Genomic DNA, 20,672 nt, shown 5'->3' with positions numbered 1-20,672 from the left:
CCAATACCTTTTATAACAGGGAACAGGAGAAGGAGGCCAAGGCCCAGGAGAAGGAGAGAAAGAAAGAGACAACGCATGTCCAGATGCTGGCCGCCCTCCAGAGAAGCCCTATGGCAAACCCCGAGTCCTTGAGGGACAAGGCATGAGACAGATTCCTGATCTGTAGACAGGCAGGGCATTGGGCCAAAGAGTGTCCAAACCTTGACAAGTCTCCTAGAACGGCTTGCCACAACTGCCATCAACTGGGACATTGAGCGGCACTCTGCCCTCGGGACCCAAGAGCCTCACGGTCAAGCGCCAAACCTACCCTCAGGATGGTTCAAGAGGACTGTAGTGGCCTGCTCTAGCCAGCCCACCTGTCACAGATAACCATCACGGGGCTGGAGCCAAGGGTGCAACTGGATGTGGCAGGTAGGTCCGAGAATTTCTTGGTTGACACAGGGGCTACCTACTCTGTCTTGATCTCCTACTCTGGAGCCTGCTCCTCCCAAACCTGTACCATTTTGGGTGCTACAGGGAAAGCAACTACTGAAAGATTCACCCGAGCACTTCTTTGTTGCTGGGATGGACAAATATTTTACCACCAGTTTCTGGTGGTCCCTGAGTGTCCTACCCCCTTATTGGCAAGAGATATACTCACTAAACTGGGGACCACCCTTGTGATGGGAAGTTTTTCAGCCCCTAGAGCTCTACAGCTCCTGGTTACTACTGAAGAACCCATTACACCTTCAATAGAGAGGGACCAAAAACTATGGGAAGACAAAATTAACCCCCAGGTGTGGGATCAGGGGATTCCTGGATGAGCCCACCAAGCTGAACCAGTCATCATTGTCCTCCGAGATCCCACTCGGTTTCCTAACCGGAAACAGTATCCTCTCAAAAGAGAGGCTTGGGAGGGACTACAGCCTTTAATAAATAAATTCCTTGCTTGTGGGCTATTGGTCCTTACCAGTTAGCCATGTTACACCCCAATCCTCTCAGTAAAGAAAAAAGATGGAACCTGGCGAATGGTTCAAGATCTCCAGATCATAAATGAAGCTGTAGTCCCCCTCCATCCCACAGTACCCAATCCCTATGTAATCTTGGGAGAAATCCCACCCAGTGCCAAATGGTTTACAGTCTTGGATCTCAAAGATGCATTTTTTTGCATACCACTGGCTAAAGAATCCCAATACCTTTTTGCCTTTGTGTGGGACGCCCCAGGAGAAAAACACCAACAGATGACTTGGACAGTATTACCTCAGGGGTTCAGAGATAGCCCCCACCTGTTTGGACAGGCCCTTAGCCGGGATCTCCTGGATATGGACCTGGGACCTAATGGGAAAATATTACAATACGTAGATGACCTACTAATCTGCTCTCCAGATGAGAAAAGTGCCCAACAACATGCAATTCAGGTTCTAAACTTCTTGGCAGAAAGGGGATATAAAGTCTCCCATGCTAAGGCACAGATGATCGAGACAAAGATCACTTACCTGGGAGTTCAGATTACACACGGGTCCAGGAGGCTGTCCTCTGATCGGGTACAAGGAATCCTCCAGTTGCCCTCCCCCACGACTCGAAAACAATTGCGAGCTTTCCTGGGGCTAACTGGTTATTGTAGAATCTGGATACCCAACTATGGTCTAATTGCCCAGCCCTTATATGAAAGTTTAAAGGGACCAGATGATTCAATCCCACTGATGTGGGGAACTCCTCAAAAGGAGGCAGAGGCTACACTAAAACAGGCCTTAACTCAGGCACCTGCCTTGAGGTTGCCAGACCCAGAAAAAGCATTCCAACTTTATGTCCATGAAAAAGAGGGAATAGCCTTGGGAGTGTAAACTCAAAGGTTGGGATCTGAGCCCCAGCCTGTAGCTTACTTATCCAAGAGGCTCAATCCAACTTCCTGAGGTTGGCCCCCCTGCCTTTGAAATCTTGCAGCTATTGCAATCATGATAGAAGATGCTTTAAAACTCTCCTTTGGGGGCAAACTAACTATTTTTACCATCCACCAAGTAAAACAACTCCTAAATGGGAGAGGCCATTTATGGATGTCTGATCAAAGAATCCTCAGATATCAAGTAATGCTGATGGAAAATCCAGGCCTCACTATATCCCCTTGTGAGGTTCTTAACCCAGCCACCCTCCTACCTACCCCCGAGGGCTCTCTCCTGTTTCACTCTTGTCTAGAAACCTTGGACCACTGGACAAAACCCCAAGAGGGATTGTCAGAAGATCCTCTGACCAATCCTGAGGGAATCTGATACACTGATGGGAGCAGCTTTGTCTTGGTGGAAAAAGAAGAGCTGCGTATGCAGTAGTCTCCAATTTTGAGACCATAGAGTCTAAGCCTCTGCCACCAGGTACTTCAGCCCAATTAGCTGAGCTCATAGCCCTAGCTCGAGCTTTAGAGCTGGGAAAAGGAAAAAGAATAGCCATTTACACTGACTTCAAGTATGCCTTTCTGGTGCTACATGCACATGCGGCTGTATGGAAAGAATGGGGCCACTTGACCACCCGAGGGTCCCCAATCAAATATGGTGATCAGATTCTTCGACTCTTGGAGGCGGTCCATCTGCCTACTGCGGTTTCAGTCTCCCACTGTAAAGGACACCAGAAAGGGAACACAGAAGTGGCATGAGGGAACCAAGCAGCTGATCAGGCAGCTAGGAGAGCAGCATTCCACAACCATGACTCAATAGGGATTGCCACCTTAGTTCCACAGACTAATTTGCCAGAAACTCCCTCATATACTGAAGGAGAGACTCTTAAAGCTAAGAGCGAGGGCTTTCAAGAAGATCATATGGGGTGGTTCCAAAAGGAGGGACTCCTTTTTCTGCCTGGAAACCTCCAATGGAAGTTGGTTACCTCCTTACATGCCACTACTCATTTAGGAGAAAAGGCCCTCCAAAGATTATTAGAAAGGTCCTTCAGAGGAACAGGCCTCCAAACAACTATAAGACAGGTGGTCTCCTCTTGTCCCACTTGCCAATTAAACAACCCCCAAGGAGCTCGAAGACCCCAGCTGGCCCAGCCCATCCACCGACGTGGGGCCTACCCAGAGGAGGACTGGCAGATGGACTTCACCCAGATGCCAGTTTCTCAAGGGTATAAATACCTATTAGTTATGATAGATACATTCACAGGATGGACTGAAGGCTTTCCCACCCAGACTGAGAAGGCTGAGGAGGTAGGAAAAAACTGCTCCATGAAATAATTCCAAGATTTGGTCTGCCCAGGTCATTACAAAGTGACAATGGGACATCATTTACTTCTAAGGTCACCCAAGGAGTCTCAAAAGCATTGGGCATTACTTATTATCTCCATTGTGCCTGCAGGCCTCAATCTTCAGGAAAAGTAGAAAGAGCCAACCAATTCTTAAAATCAGCAATAAAAAAGATAACCCAGGAGACCTCCCTGGGATGGAAGGAGGCTTTACCAATAGCTCTCCTCTGCACCTGCATCACCCCTAAGGAACAGGTTGGTCTTAGTCCTTATGAGATGCTATATGGGAGACCTTTTGTTTATGTCAATGACCTCTTCCTAGATCCAGAGGTTCAGACCCTCCAGTCTTATACCATAGCCATTGGGCAATTCCAACAGGATATACGCTTGTGGGGTATGAACCAGGACCCAAAAGACTCTAAAGAGTCACCACTATATGCTCCAGGAACTCAAGTCCTAATTAAAGTCTGGAAAGATGGGTCCCCAAAGGCTCAACTCCAGCCCACATGGAAGGGCCCCTACCCTGTAATACTTTCTACCCCCACAGCAGTCAAGGTACCAGGACATGACTCCTGGATTCACTACTCACGAGTCAAGCCATGGAAGAAAACAGAAGAGGACACCCAATACACCTGTGAGCCCCTGAGAGATCTCAGATACCTATTCAGAACTACCAATGAGTGTCATTCTAATGAACACCCCCAAAATCTGGTTTCTGGGGATAAGATTTCTCAGGATAGCTCTAAGCAGCCAACACAACTTGACAGAGACTGTACTCCAAAACAGACAGGAGATAGATCTTCTGATCCCTGAACAAGGAGGGACTTGAGCCATCCTGGCCATGTGAATTTAAAATTGACCAATGTCCCTACTAGTCCTTCTTAAGATATATTGGTGATGCCTATGATTATTCCATGTACTGTCAATTGGCTAACCTGTTTTGTCTCTGCCCAGGTCAACCAGCTACAACATGCAGTGCCAGTTCAACAAAGATATAAAACTACAGCTGTCCACGGAAAATATCACACACCCTTGGACACCGCTATAAGGACTCTGAGGCTTGAGACTAGCAAGAGGGGGAGGCCCAATACCCCTCGCTGCCCCAGTTCAGCAGGAAGTAGCCAGAAAGACCTCGACGCCCCTATTCCCAAAGAATTGGGCCTCCCATCTCTTGAGGGGGGAATGTTAGGTAGGTAGAATAGGGAAAAGGAGTCCAAAATGGCGGTGGCTAAAAGACAAGGAAGGTCCGAGGACCAGAGTGAAGACTTCAGGCAGAACAAACAGAACAAACAGCACTCCTGGCTAAGCCCCATTTGCATAGGGCAGGCCCAGGTGGAGGAAAAAACATATAAGAGGAGGAGCCAAAGCGCTTTCTCTCGGACTCTCTCTCCCACGTGCGTGCGCTCTTTTCTTTCTCTCTCTCTGTCTCTCTCTCTCTCTCACTCTCCTGCTATCTTCTAAATAAAATAGAGCTGTAACACTGTTTTGCCTAAGAGCTGTAGCATGGTTTGTCCAAGACCCAGGAGTTGTGACGCACCGAAGGCTTTAATGTCAGTTGCTCCAAATCTTTGTTGTGATGAGACAAAGAACCGAGGAACATACACTTGCGTGACAATATGATATCACTCATATATGGAATCTTAAAAAAAATAATAATAATAATAACACATTTATAGTTACCAAAGGGGAAAAGGAATGGGATAAATTAGGAGTTGCAAATTAACAGTCACATACTACTATATATAAAACAGATAAGCAACAAGGATTTACCGTACAGCACAGGGAACAACATTCAGTACAGGTAATAACCTATAATGGAAAATAGTCTGAAAATATATACATATATAACTGAATCACTTTGCTGTATACTTGAAACTAACACAATATTATAAATAAACTATACTTCAATTTAACATAATTGACTGGGGAAATTTTGCAGAAACTAACGCCTGTGGCTGGCACTTTATTATGTGAGTGAATGTTGAAATGTGTCCAGTCAATAATGTCCAGGTAACAAAAGGAATATTAATACAACTCTGGTAAGCTGTTAAAGAAAACAAAAAAAAGGGGGGAGGGGGCGGTAAAAATAGCAGTGTGGAAATGTTTACTATATAAATACTTCATGAAAAAATAGCTTTCAAAATGTTATGCCATGAAGGCAAGTATCCAAACATATAAACAGGTTAGTGGTTTTAGAAGAAAAAAAAAATTTGTGTTGGGATATTAAAATCTTATTTTTCATTTCTCTACTGTATACCTATTCCACATCACTAACATCACCTAATAAAATAACATTACATAAATGATTTTAAAAAATGGAATTGAAAGAGAAAATGAAACAAGGAAAAATATTTAGGAAGACTAAGAATGACTAAGAAGGTACCTTTTCAACAGAGGTACTGAACACCAGAGAGTGGGCTAGATACCAGTAATAAAAAAACAAGTGCAAGTCTACTGTCAAATAACTTACCTTCCAGCTAGAGGGGCAAACAAACAAGCCAAAGCTGGTTTTCCTTGTGATAAGGGCTAGGTTTACAGGAAACCCAGTTTGTTCTGGAAGCACAGAGGAGTGGTCAAAAAGCTATGCAAGGGATTAAGCAGTATGTCACAAAGGTTAATGTGCATCAGAATCACCTGGGTATCTTGTTAAAGGCTCATCCTGATTCAGCACACATGGGTGTGTGTGCTGAGTGCAGTTCTAGCCGACTCATGGGTGATACCATTCTGACATCTATGAGTAGCATTAAGGTAAAGAGAAGCAATTCTACGGAATAAAGTACTTCTGATGAGATTTGAAGAACTAATCAAATTAACCAAATTAGAAAAAAGAGTCAATTATGTCTTTCCCCATCCCCATTTCTGATTTTAAAGATTTTTTAAAATTTATAAACTAGTAAAATCTGGGCATAACGAAATTAACTCTCTTCATAGGAGAAACAGCTAGATGTCAACAAATATGTGATCAACGAGGTTAGGATCAAGATACCTAGAAATAGACCAGTAATGGCAGGCAATTCTAATTTGATAGATGAGAATCTGATTGATTTCATTTTTACATTCTTGAAGAAGCATAGTGTGAAAAGAAAAAAATATATATATATACTCTGGTAAAGTACTTCTCAGGCTTTCCAGGTGGCTCAGGGATAAGAATCCATCTGCCGAGCAGGAGATGTGGGTTCAATCCCTTGGTCGGGAAGATCTCTTGAAGAAGGAAATGGCAACCCACTCTAGTATTTTTGCCTGGAGAATTCCATGGACAGAGACGCCTGGCAGGCTATAGTCTATGGCGTTGCAAAGAGTTGGAGGTAACTTAGTGACCAGATAGCAGCAAAGTACTTCTCAGTTTCATCAATTACTATAATCTGGGGGCACTTTTAAATAATAACAATACCCCAACCTCCCCTTGGAACATTTGAGTTTGACTCTATGGTTGGGCCCAGTCATGAATATTTTTAAATACTATTCAGATTATTCAAATGAACAGGGCTGAGCAGCACTGATTAGAAGTGAAAATAATAAGGAATCAGAGTTTGGTGGTACTGAATAAAAACACTAATCTGGATAAGGAAGGGTTCAAAACATGATGTTGTGTAAATCACATTCTCAGTTCTGTGAAAGAAAAACTGCACTTGAGTTCAGTCGCTCAGTCGTGTCCAACTCTTTGTGACCCCATGGACTGCAGCAAACCAGGCCTCCCTGTCCATCACCAACTCCCAGAGTTTACTCAAACTCATGTCCATTGAGTTGGTGATGTCATCCAATCATCTCATCCTCTGTCGTCCCCTTCTCCTCCTGCCTTCAATATTTCCCAGCATCAGGGTCTTTTCAAATGAGTCAGTTCTTCGCATCAAGTGGCCAAAGTATTGGAGTTTCAGTTTCAGCATCAGTCCTTCCAGTGAATATTCAGGGCTGATTTCCTTTAGGATGGACTGGTTGGATCTCCTTGTAGTCCAAGGGACTCTCAAGAGTCTTCTCCAACACCACAGTTCAAAAGCATCAATTCTTCTGCACTCAGCTTTCTTTATAGTCCAACTCTCACATCCATACATGAATACTGGAAAAACCATAGCTTTAACTAGATGGACCTTTGTTGGCAAAATAATGTCTCTGCTTTTTAATATGCTATCTAGGTTGGTCATAACTTTTCTTCACTTGGGTGGATTAAATACACAAGGAAGACTTTATCAAAAGTATTGCAGTAGAGAAAGGGATTAAATTCAATGATGCTGAAACAAAACATGACAGTGGTTTTAAGCAAGCACTGGGATGAACTATTTAAAAAGTACTAAAAGACATTAGGGAGGAGGTTGGAAATGTGATTAGGTCACCTATGTTTGCTAAATGGGACATGTTAGTTAGGTTTCTACACTTCCACAAAGGCTAGAGGTAAGGGTCCCATGTTTACTGATGATTATATTTCATAGAAATGGCTTCCAGGTTCTTGAAAAGGATATTTCTAGGTTGAAGATGGTTTACCTCTCAGCTGAGCTGAGGATTTTGCTACTGTTTCAAGTATTCTAAAATAAATGTTACAAGAAAAGGAAAGTCAGGGATTTATTGCCAGGAAGAAGACTGTCAAAAGCTCAGTCAAGCTGATGTGCTGCAGCCATTCCCCTTCCATGGTCACTACACTTTGGGTTGAAATTTGGCTTCTTGTGGACCCCTGCTTAGTGGGTCCATTCTAGAATTCCATGCCGTGTGTGTTAGTCGCTCAGTCATGTCCGACTCTTTGTGACTCCAGGGACTGTAGCTCACCAGGCTTCTCTGTCCATGGAATTCTCCAGGCAAGAATACTGGAGTGGATTTCCATTCCCTTCTCCAGAGGAACTTCCCAACCCAGGGATCGAACCCTAGTCTTCTGCACTGCAGGCAGATTCTAGAATTCCATAGGGCAGTGCTATTTTCTCAACGTGAACTGTAAACTCCTGAAAATAATAGTCTGAACTGATTGTCTAAAATCATGAAGTTCATAGGTTTATCACTGTCCAGCATTCTACTTATCAATGTTTTCAGCCTTTCCTTTTGAGAAAGTCTTATTACTAAACTTTCTAAGATACAAGAACAACAAAATACCACTAAAGCACAGCTTACTAAGCAACATGTTATGAACTAGCATTGAGTTAAATAATCAACATAGCAACACATCAATGCATCATTCATCATGGTAAAAGAATAGACTTTCAGTAGTCAACATCAGCTAGTTTTTTTACACATGCATTATAAGACATAATTCAGTTAACAATGAAAAAAGCTATATGAGATTAATCAAAGTCATTAGTATATATTTATTTAATACATGAGGCAAATGAGACATGCATGTGTTAAAATTACCCAAGTTGCAAGGACTAAGTAAAAATTGCTCATCTTAAACACTAATATTCTATACTGTTTGCTTATTTTGTTTCAAGGGGTCATTCTATGCTTCCATCTGCTTCTGCTTCAGGCATCCTTAGAAGCATTCCTTTCTGTCCTACAGAACGAGAGAAGCATGAAACTCCAGTCTGACTTCCAAACTGCTGTTTTGTTCTTCCCCGTTATTCACATCATGTTCCCAAGGCACAGTCCATCCTTATTTATTTATTTGTTTTGCTTCATAATATTACTGTTGATTCTTGCCTACATTTTTTCTAACTACCCCTCTCTTTTAGTCTATTTCTTCTATTTGTAGAATTAATTTATCATTTTCATTTATTTTGAGGCCTGGATTTCTACACATAATGTACTTCTCAGATATGTGGTAGGCTACTTCTCTCCTGGTTGAACTGGAAGTAAAACAAGGCTACTAATTGCAAACATAGGTCACTCCCTGAATATCAACTTTGAATTCCCACAAGAGTCGCCTCTTTCATACACAGCATGGAATTTTTCTGTCTTCGCATTGTTATGTACATATCATCAATAAAGTTTACCTTTCAGAAGGACTTGAGCTACTAACTGGCTGTTTTTCCTCAGATTCTTATTTTCACACTTCCCATTATAAAATGGGTTTTTGACTGGACTAGGAGAGATTTTGATTGCAAGAGGTGAATAGGTTTTTTCAGTGCCTTTTCTGCCTTGCTCCCTGAAATTCTGGCCCATGGATTCTTGGGAAGAGAAGTGGTTTAGCTATTGGAACTGAAGACATTTAAACAAACATGCTGTAATGTTTTGACCTTCTGGTCCTTGGTTTGAAGTGGGTATTACGTACAAAGGACTGTATTTACCATTTCTCTAAGAGTAAGTTCTTCTTCTTGTTGACATTGATAGGATGCAGTGGCTATACTTCAAGAGAATCATGTTCCCAATTGCAAAGCCTTAGGGAAGCAAAAAATTGAGAGATTCTTTTGTAGTTGTCAGTGGGATGGATTGATAGGAAAACTGCTCAAATCAAAATCTAGAGGAATTTGCTGCTTCTGCTAAGTCACTTCAGTCGTGTCTGATTCTGTGCGACCCCATAGACAGCAGCCCACCAGGCTCCTCCATCCATCCTGGATTTTCCAAGCAAGAGTACTGGAGTGGGGTGTCATTGCCTTCTCTGCTAGAAGAATTTAGGATATTGTAAAAAAATATATAGAGATAAATAATTATAGATATATATTAGATATTCATTAAAGCAAATGAATCAAGTCATCTAGAAATCCATATGGCATTCTTTATTTAAAGTTAAAATATGCTACTATTTTTACCAGATTATATAACTGACCTGCCCTCAGCAAACATGACATTTGAGTTCCTAAAAGTGAGGATGAGCTGATTCTTACCCAGAGCCTCTTTTAACCCATATAAAGCTCTAAGCAGACTGCTGGTTTGGGCTATTGTCACTAAGGCTAATGTTGGTAGGAAAGTATATGTAAAGTTAAAAGAGAAATAAAACTGTTAATTAATGAGAATTATACCCTTAGTAGAAATTAAAATGAAAAGCTGCCCTTTATTGTTAAAACCAGTAATTAGGGCAATAGAAAACAAAAAGAAGTAAAAGTTGTCTTCCCCGAATACCCAGTGCAGCTGCCTGTAAGTTAACTGTTATTAAAGCATTGCTTAGGTTTCCACTGAGAAGAAAGCAGGATTACCATCAGCGGATGACACACAGTGATTTTTGTTTGGCTTCTTCATAAAACATGGGAGCTTTGTTTGTTCAACTCTACTGCATATTTACAATGGTAAGTATATATACCCTTTTTCCAACATTAAACATAATATAGTCTGGCCTTTAAAATCAGATATACCTGGGGTTTTAGTGCTGGCTTTCCTTAATTATTACTAGGCATCATGTGTATTACATGTGCTAAAAGCATTAGAGTACTTTAGATGATAAGCCATTCCTGTGACACGTGGCAGATAAACCCTGAAATTATGAGAAAGGGGAGTATTTACCAAGAGTAGAATTACTGAGCTAGTGACAAGAGAGTCATGAGAAGGAAGGCTGTGGTTTGAGAGTGATGGTAGGGATGGTACCTATGAAATCAGTGGAAACCACTTGATCCAAATCAGATTGGATACTGAATCCTGGTCTCAAAGGAGCTCATCACACCTGAGTTTAATATGAACAAGTCGATTTCATTCATGGATAGTCCATGGGCTCTACATAGATACATAGCATTCAAAAGATTTACACCCATAGGTGTCACTGTGTTCACATAGCATCAATGTGACAAGGTTATTGAGAAAATATTTAGCAGAATAAATGAAACAATGTGTTATTTTATTTTCCTCACAGCTAATACTTCTGGATGGAAGAACAAGGAAGATAAATTTAATTTCAACCTGGAAATAACTGGAAGAAGCAGAAAACTCTAAGACCCTGGACCAAGGGGGATTAAAATCAGAGACAGCCGAGAGGATCACAGTGGCCATGTGAACTGCTTTAGGGAAGAGCAGAAGCCTGGGATTGCCGGAGGGCCGGACAGCTGGTGATTGGGAGAACACAGCAGGAGAGCCACATAGACGTTCAAAGGAGCCGCTTCCCAAAGTCCCTGGCTTCAGTTGCAAATTGGGCTAAAGGCTCAGCTGAGTGAATCCACATGATTCTATGCTTGTGTTTGTGCGTGAGAGAGTGTGTCAGCAACATAAGCAGGAAAGTAGGCTGCTTATTGAGTTGTTTCATTTTGCTTTCTTGTTACACTTTAAAAAATAAGCATAAGCTTTCCACAGATAGAATTGAAGTGCTTGAAAATGATTCATCAACCAACAAGTAGAAGACTTAAAACATTAAGGTTCAAGTTGTCATGAGCCTTACTCTGTTAGGACATAGATTAGAGAGACTGAGTGGGTTAAGGATGTTAGTCTGAGGCACTTTAGACTGGATTCTACTGAAGTTGTCTATGTATACCTAACTTACATCAGGAGGAAGATGATTTCCAGGGCATGAAGCTGGGGATAGGGTAGGAGGTAGGGAAAGAGAATACAGTATAACTATATCTATCATTATATGAATTTGTTTTTTGGTTAATGTGGATACAGAGTGTAGAAAGAGAAAACAACACCAACTTCACTTTTAGCAAGTTTTTCACTGTAGCTCAAAATAAAATGCAGAGAAAAATACAATTATACTTAATAGACTGTTAAAAATTGGAAAGGTGAAATATGATTTTAAAAAAAGACAAGCAATATTATTACGTCATGTGGATTAAATTCAATGCAATTTACCTTTTCTCTTTGGTTTCCCTTATGCCTTCAGCACCAAAAAAAATGCATAATAATGAGTCTAAGTTAGTAGTTTATTATACAGAAAGTGATATACAGTGTTTTATGAAAACAAAGCTTTTGTGACAAGAATCACAGTACTATGAGAAGACACTAGTAGAATATACCTGTATTTCTTCATCTATAACATGATGATGATATAGACTTTATACAGTTAGCATGAGAGTTAACCCCATGCAGCACAATGTACCATAGCCAGGATATGAAAGAAACCTAATATCCATCAGCAGAGGAATGGATAAAGATGTGGTACATATAAATGATGGAATATTACTCAGTCATAAAAAGGAACCAGATAGTGCCATTTGAAGCAATGGATGGACCTAGAATTTGTCATATTGAGTGATGTAAGTCAGACAGAGAATGACAAGTATCCGGTGATATCACTTATATATGGAAATGCATGATTGCACTCATCTCACACGCTAGTAAAGTAATGCATAAAATTCTCCAAGCCAGGCTTCAGCAATACATGAACCGTGAACTTCCAGATGTTCAAGCTGGTTTTAGAAAAGGCAGAGGAAGCAGAGATCAAATTGCCAACATCTGCTGGATCATGGAAAAAGGAAGAGAGCTCCAGAAAAACATCTATTTCTGCTTTATTGACTATGCCAAAGCATTTGACTGTGTGGATGACAATAAACTAGAAAATTCTTCAAGAGATAGGAATACCAGACCACCTGACCTGCCTCTTGAGAAACCTGTATGCAGGAGAGGAAGCAACAGTTAGAACTGGACATGGAACAACAGACTGGCTCCAAATAGGAAAAAGAGTACGTCAAGGCTGTATATTGTCACCCTGCTTATTTAACTTATATGCAGAGTGCATCATGAGAAATGCTGGGCTGGAGGAAGCACAAGCTGGAATCAAGATTGCCAGGAAAAATATCAATAACCTGAGATATGCAGATGACACCACCTTTACTGCAGAAAGTGAAGAAGAACTAAAGAGCCTCTTGATGAAAGTGAAAGAGGAGAGTGAAAAAGTTGGCTTAAAGCTCAACATTCAGAAAACTAAGATCTTGGCATCCAGTCCCATCACTTCATGGCAAATAGATGGGGAAAGAGTGGAAACAGTGTCAGACTTTATTTTCTTGGGCTCCAAAATCACTGCAGATGGTGATTGCAGCCATGAAAGTAAAAGACGCTTACTCCTTGGAAGGAAAGTTATGACCAACCTAGACAGCATATTAAAAAGCAGAGACATTACTTGCCAACAAAGGTCTGTCTACGCAAGGCTATGGTTTTTCCAGTGGTCATGTATGGATGTGAGAGTTGGACTATAAAGAAAGTTGAGCGCTGAATAATTGATGCTTTTGAACTGTGGTGTTGGAGAAGACTCTTGAGAGTCCCTTGGACTGCAAGGAAATCCAACCAGTCCATCCTAAAGGAGATCAGTCCTGAGTGTTCGTTGGAAGGACTGATATTGAAGCTGAAACTCCAATAATTTGGCCACCTGATGCGAAGAGCTGACTCATTGGAAAATCCCCTGATTCTGGGAAAGATTGAGAGCAGGAGAAGGGGATGACAGAGGATGAGATGGTTGGATGGCATCATTGACTTGATGGACATGGGTTTGGGTGGACTCCGGGAGTTGGTGATGGACAGGGAGGCCTGGCATGCTGCGATTCATGGGGTCACCAAGAGTCAGACTCGACTGAGCGACTGAACTGAACTGAACAAAATGAACTCAGTTACAAAAAAGAAGAGTTACAGATGTAGAAAATAAGCTTATGGTTACCAGGGGATAAGAGGAGGGATACACAGAGACTGGGATTGACAAATACACATTACTATATATAAAATATATAACTAATAAGAATCTGTTGTACAGCACAGGGGACTCTACTCAGTATTCTGTAATGGCCTATATGGGAAAGAACCTTTAAAAAAAGAGTGGGTATACATATATGTATAACTGATTCACTTTGCTGTACACCTGAAACTAACACAACATTGTAATCAACTATACTCCAATATATTAAGAAACAGAGTTAGCATGAAAATTCAATGAGAAAATGTATATGTATTTATACACATATAATTTTGAACAGTTTTTGCCTGACCCATATTAAGAACATGCTGCTGCTACTGCTGCTAAGTCACTTCAGTCGTGTCCGACTCTATGTGACCCCATAGATGGCAGCCCACCAGGCTCCGCCGTCCCTGGGATTCTCCAGGCAAGAACACTGGAGTGAGTTGCCATTTCCTTCTCCAATGCATGAAAGTGAAAAGTGAAAGGGAAGTCGCTCAGTCGTGTCAGACCCTTAGTGACCACATGGACTGCAGCCTACCAGGCTCCTCCATCCATGGGATTTTCCAGGCAAGAGTACTGGAGTGGGGTGCCATTGCCTTCTCTGATTAAGAACATAGAAGAAGCAAATATTTTGCTGCACTATAAGTCTATGAGTCTGCTTAACTATAAGTCTGTAAGTCTTTGCACAAAAATAGCAAAGAATCAACTATCATTAGTAAAAAGCAAACTACAATCTTATTTATAATCTCCTCTTTTGATTACAATGCTAGACACTCTAGATATACTGGGGAATTACTATGAAAAATGAAAGTGTTAGTCACTAAGTCATGTTCGACTCTTGCAACTCCATGGACTGTAGCCCACCAGGTGCCTCTGTCCATGGAATTCTCCAAGCAAGAATATTGGAATTTGTAGCCATTCCCATCTACAGGGAATCTTTCTGATCCAGGGGAGGGGAGAACCCAGGTCTCCACTACTGCAGGTAGATTCTTTAATATCTGAGTCAGCATAATGGAGAATTACTATAAGCATCTATAAACCATATATAGCAAAACAATTTTAATTCTTTAATTTTGTCAGTATTTACATGTATTTTTTTGTTATCACTTATAATTTTAAATGATTTTGGGTAATATCTATAGTATTTTATAATAAATAAAACTGATAGAATTAAACTCTTTAGTAGAATATGTTGTCAAAGTGAAATAAATTATTTTATGCTTAACAGTAAATATTTAACCAACTATTAAAAGTTATCCTTCTTTTATAGACGCATAAATAACTTGAGCATTACATGACTGTTTATTAGTCTATTTTATTTTTATTTTAGTGCTAAAAATGGAAAAGTTAACAATTTTGAGAAATTAACATGTTAATGGAAGCTTCATTTACCAGACAGTATAGGATAACAGGTATGAAATTAGCCCTCCTACCAAAAGAAAAAATTTTAAAAAGCCAGACAAATAAATAAGGCAATTGTTTTCAGGCATTTAATAATAGGAAACTTGAGACTGAAATTTCCAAAAAAGGAAAACTCACAACTGAGGCAGACAATCTTTGTACCTTAGCACAATTTTCCAATTGTTTTTGCAGAGAATATGACCCCAAGAGAAACACCATGATCCCTCTGACCTGAAAGCAGAGCCTAGAGCTTTGAGTGTCTGAAGCAGCTGAAATAAAAGATTTGCGAGATCAGGGTACCTGTCAAAGGGAGTTGAGGTTTGGATTGTGAAGAATTTATCTTTGAGTTAACTAAAAAGTAGGCTACAAACGTAGTGAGAGAGACTCATCCCTAACCATCATAGAAATGCAAATTAAAACTCACATAAGTCAAAATAGCTATCACCAAAAAGTTAACAAGTAACAAATGTTGGCAAGAATGTGGACAAAAGGGACAGTTGGTGGGATGTAACTTGGTGCTGCCACTATGAAAATAGTATGGAGGTTCCAAAACCTAAAAAGAGAACTACTTTGTGATTCAGCAATTTTCCTCCTGGGTACATATCCCAGGAAAACAAAAATACTAATTCAAAAAGATATATGCACTACAATGTTCAGATAAGCATTATCTACAATAGCCAAAATATGGAGATAATCTAAGTGTTCATCAATAAATGAATGGATAAAGAACGTGTAGTATATTTCTTGGAATATTACTTGGCCATAAAATGAGAATGAAATTCTGCCATTTGCAACAATCTGGATGGACCTTTAAGGTATTATGCTTAGTGAAATGTCAAATAGAAAAAGACAAATATTCTATGCTATAACATATATGTGGAATCTAAAAAAAAAAGTAAAATAAACAAACTTATTTTGTTTGAACAGACACAGACTCACAGATACATAGAACAAATTAGTGGTTACCAGTGGGGAGAGGATATGAGAGAGGGGCAAGATATGGGTAGGAGGTTAACAGATACAAACTACTATTTATAAAATAAACAACCAAAAGAATATATTGTACAGCAAAGGGGAATATTGCCATTTTTTGTAATAATTTTATTTTTTTATTTTTTTTAAATGGGGAATAAGCTATACAACTATTGTGAACCATTATGTTATACAGCTGAAACTAATGTATTATAAATCACTATACTTTAATAGAAAAGAAAATAAAAAATAAATGTAAGATCTAAAACATAGAGAAAAATGAAAAACTTTGCAAACTTAAGGTTTGCCCAGATTTATAGATAATAGTCAAAACACAAGGATCATAAAAGAAAAATTGATAAGCTAGATTTCATGACTAAATCTTCTATTTTTTTAAAAAAATAAGTCTCTTAAAATTGAAGGGTAAAACATAAGCTTGGAAAAATATTCCCAATATGCTTGTTTGACAAGACTGCACATTTAAAATATTTTTAGAAATTTTATAGTTCTATAGAAATGGGAAAGACTAGAGATCTCTTCAAGAAAATTAGAGATACCATGGGAACACTTCATGCAAAGATGGGCTCAATAAAGGACAGAAATAATATGGACCTAACAGAAGCAGAAGATATTAAGAAGAGGTGGCAAGAATACACAGAAGAACTATACAAAAAAGATATTCATGACCCAGATAACCACAATAGTGTGATCACTCACCTAGAGCCAGACTCCTGGAATGTGAAGTCAAGTGGGCCTTAGGAAGCATCACTACAAACAAAGCTAGTGGAGGTGACGGAATTCCAGTTGAGCTCTTTCAAACCCTGAAAGATGATGCTGTGAAAGTGCTGCACTCAATATGCCAGCAAATTTGGAAAACTCATCAATGGCCACAGACTGGAAAAGGTCAGCTTCCATTCCAATCACAAAGAAAGGAAATGCCAAAGAATGCTCAAACAACCACACAAATGCACTCATCTCACACACTAGGAAAGTAGTGCTTAAAATTCCTCAAGCCAAGCTTCAACAGTACGTGAACTGTAAACTTCCAGATGTTCAAGCTGGATTTAGAAAAGGCAGAGGAACCAGAGATCAAATTGCTAACATCTGCTGGATCATTGAAAAAGCAAGATAATTCCAGAAAAATATCTACTTCTGCATTATTGAATATGCCAAAGCCTTTGACTATGTGGATCACAACAAACTATGGAAAATTCTTCAAGAGATGGGAATACCAGACCACCTGACCTACCTCTCGAGAAATTTGTATGCAGGTCAAGAAGCAACGGTTAGAACTGAACATGGAACAACAGACTGGTTCCAAATCAGAAAGGAATAGGTCAAGGCTGTGTATTGTCACCCTGCTTATTTAACTTACATGCAGAGTACATCATGAGAAATGCTGGACTGGATGAAGCACAAGCTGGAATCAAGATTGCCGGGAGAATTATCAATAACCTCAGATATGCAGATGACACCATCCTTATGGCAGAAAGTGAATAAGAACTTAAGAGTCCCTTAACAAAAGTGAAAGAGGAGAGTGAAAATGTTGGCTTAAAACTCAACATTCAGATAATGAAGATCATGGTATCTGGTCCAGTCATTTTTTGACAAATAGATGGGGAAACAATGCAAACAGTGAGAGACTTTATTTTATTTTTTGGGGGGAGCTCCAAAATCACTGCCAATGGTGACTCCAGTCAGGAAATTAAAAGACACTTGCTCCTTGGAAGAAAAGCTATGACTAACCTAGACAGCATATTAAAAAGTAGAGATATCACTTTGCCAACAAAAATCTGTCTAATCAAAGTTATGGTTTTTCCAGTAGTCATGTATGGATGTGAGAGTTGGACTATAAAGAAAGTTGAGCAGTGAAGAATTGATGCTTTTGAACTGTAGTGTTGGAGAAGACTCTTGAGAGTCCCTTGGACTGCAAGGAAGTCTGACCAGACCATCCAAAGGGAAATCAGTCCTGAATATTCTTTGAAAGGACTGATGTTGAAGCTGAAGCTCCTATACTTTGGCCACCTGATGCAAAGAACCGATCTGTGGAAAAGACCTTGATGCTGGGAAAGATTGCAGGCAGGAGAGAAAGGGGACAAAAGAAGATGAGATAGTTGAATGGCATCACTGACTGATTGACATGAGTTTGAGAAGGTCTGGGAGCTGGTGATGGACATGGAAGCCTGGCGTGCTGCAGTCCATGAGGTTGCAAAGAGTCAGACATGACTGAACATCTGAACTGAAATGAATGATAGTTTCATAATTCAAAGAAAAACTATCCAAATATGAAAAATAGATATAATACTTGAATAATATCTTCCCAAAGTAAGATATATTATGAAAATCACATGAAAAGTTTAGCATTAGTGATATACATATTTAAAACAAAGAGTAACATGAAATAGCAGGTCATACACAATTGAATGGCCAGAGTTAAATAGATTGACAATGCCAATTGTTTCTGAGATCTAGGGAATCTGAAATTCTCATATATGGCTCATGGAGGTACAAAAATATTAGACCACTTTGGAAAACAGTTTGACCATTTTTTATAAAATTCAGCATCCACCTATATTCACTCAGCAATTTTCTGTAAGAGAATAAAAATATATATATGTCTACAAAGATATTCATGTTTTAGCAGCTTTATTCATAATAATCAAAAGAGGAAAGCAATGCAAATGTCCATCATTAAGTGATAATATATTGTGGTATATTCCATAGAATGAAATACTACTCATCAATAAAAAATAACAAAATAATGTTACAAGCAACACCATTTAGAGAAAATGAAAAAGAGCTGAACAAAATATTAGCTTTCAGAAAGTACAGTACAAACAGTATGATTATATTAACATGAAATTTATGTGTCAAAAAATCTAAAATAAAAAAATAATCTAAAATAACAGAATCAGATCAGTATTATCTAACTGGGTCAGGGGATGGGAAGTGTTAAATGCAAGAGGTGAATAATAAAACTTTTTAGGCTGAGAGAAGCCTTGTATCTTTGGTAGGGAAGTGGCCTTCTGGTTGCATAAATTTGTCAAAAACTCATTAAATTTTGTGCATGACTACATTTTCTTACTCGTAAATAAAGCTTGCTTGTAAATCAAGAAACACACTATTGTTTACATTTGTGTCATACACATCCTACATCACGTTCCTCTTCCTCCCACCACACACACTTTTGTTTTTCTTTTAACATGCATGCTATATATGCTTTGCGTGTGCGCACAGTTGTGTTCGACTTTTTGAAACCTCATGTATTGTAGCCCAACAGGTTACTCTGTCCATGGAATTTTCCAGGTGAGAATACTGGAGCAGATTGCCATTTCCTTCTCCAGGAGATCTTCCTAACTCAGGGATCGAACCCATGGCTCTTGCATTTACTGCATTGGCAGGCAAAATCTTTACCACTGCAACACTTGGGATCCCATCCATATGTTTTAAATTTACATTTTATTCTCATTCCAGAAAACCAACATTCATTTAACTTTATTATTATTATTAAGGACCTGCTTGGAATTTGGCTATCTTCCAACTGTTCTACTCTTGGCAATGTGTCAAGCAGGGAAAGATCTGTTCCCTACATTTATCAGTTCTATGTACAATAAACAAACAAAAGACATGATATAAATGTCAGGCAATGATGAATTATGAGCAAAAAAGAAACTCAGGTTACAGAAATAGAGTGATGGGTGTGCAATTTTTGACAGTGTATTCAGGAAAGCACTCTCTGAGGAGGTGATATCAGCTCAGACCTGATCATGAGAGGCACAGCAAGGTGATATCAGGGCAAGAGTGTTTCAGGCAAAGGTAAAGGCTCGTATTAAAGTTCTCACACTGCCAAGACTTTCAGAGGATATGATGTTACAAGTATGTTAAATAACACTCATATCAGCTTTCAGGGTAGGTTGATGATGCTGAAATAATTTAAATTCATTTCATTATTAAAATCTTAAGTGTGAGAATGCATCAATACTAGCATCAATCTTCTAATTCATATAATTCCCAACCTTGAAGATCTCATTGATTTTTCACGTCATTACATTTGGGCTAAGTCAATGTCATATTCATGAGACTTTTAGAACATCCTAGCAAAGATATAAAATGCCCTTGAAATTTTGGCTTTTAGAAGAACGTCTTATAGAAAATGTATGATTTTTCCTCTCTGCTCCGTATAAGAGCCTGGATATCTTGTTCTTCAAAGAGTTTTACAGTGTTGTTTTTCCTGGTTGCATCTTCAGTTTAGTTCATTCACTCATCATGTCCAACCCTTTGTGACCCCATGAACTGCAGCATGCCAGGCTTCCGTATCCATCACCAACTCCCAGAGCTTGCTCAAAGAGAATCGGTGTCCATTGAGTTGGTGATGCCATCCAATCATCTCATCCTCTGTCATCCCCTTCTCCTCCTGCCTTCAATCTTTCCCAGCATCAGGGTCTTTCCAAGGAGTGGAGTCAGTTCTTCATATCAGGTGGCCAAAGTATTGGAGTTTCAGCTTCAACATCATTCCTTCCAATGAATATTCAGGACTGATTTCCTTTAGGATTGACAGGTTTGAACTCCTTGCCATCCAAGGGACTCTCGAGAGTCTTCTCTGACACCACAGTTCAAAAGCATCAATTCTTCGGTGCTCAGCTTTCTTTGTGGT

The 20,672-nt window shown here is 39.6% G+C and overlaps 2 long non-coding RNA genes across 3 annotated transcripts in view; both read right to left on the bottom strand.

The window, feature by feature from the left end:
* LOC123327701 overlaps nucleotides 1-6,192 on the bottom strand; it is a 68,752-nt gene extending 62,560 nt beyond the window's left edge. The window contains exon 1 of one of the 2 annotated variants that reach the window (XR_006542375.2): nucleotides 5,678-6,192. This is a non-coding gene — a long non-coding RNA (uncharacterized LOC123327701). The remainder of the gene's footprint in view (nucleotides 1-5,677) is intronic. The other variant, XR_006542374.2, reaches the window with a different exon arrangement.
* Nucleotides 6,193-8,566: 2,374 nt separating this feature from the next.
* LOC123327703 overlaps nucleotides 8,567-20,672 on the bottom strand; it is a 36,544-nt gene continuing 24,438 nt past the window's right edge. The window contains exons 2-3 of the long non-coding RNA XR_006542378.2: nucleotides 9,411-9,500; nucleotides 8,567-8,677 (exon numbers count right to left, since the gene is read on the bottom strand). This is a non-coding gene — a long non-coding RNA (uncharacterized LOC123327703). The remainder of the gene's footprint in view (nucleotides 8,678-9,410; nucleotides 9,501-20,672) is intronic.

Source organism: Bubalus bubalis, chromosome 10, assembly GCF_019923935.1.
Source record: "Bubalus bubalis isolate 160015118507 breed Murrah chromosome 10, NDDB_SH_1, whole genome shotgun sequence".
Classification (NCBI taxonomy): Eukaryota; Metazoa; Chordata; class Mammalia; order Artiodactyla; family Bovidae; genus Bubalus; species Bubalus bubalis.
This window is presented reverse-complemented; position numbering and strand designations above follow the sequence as displayed.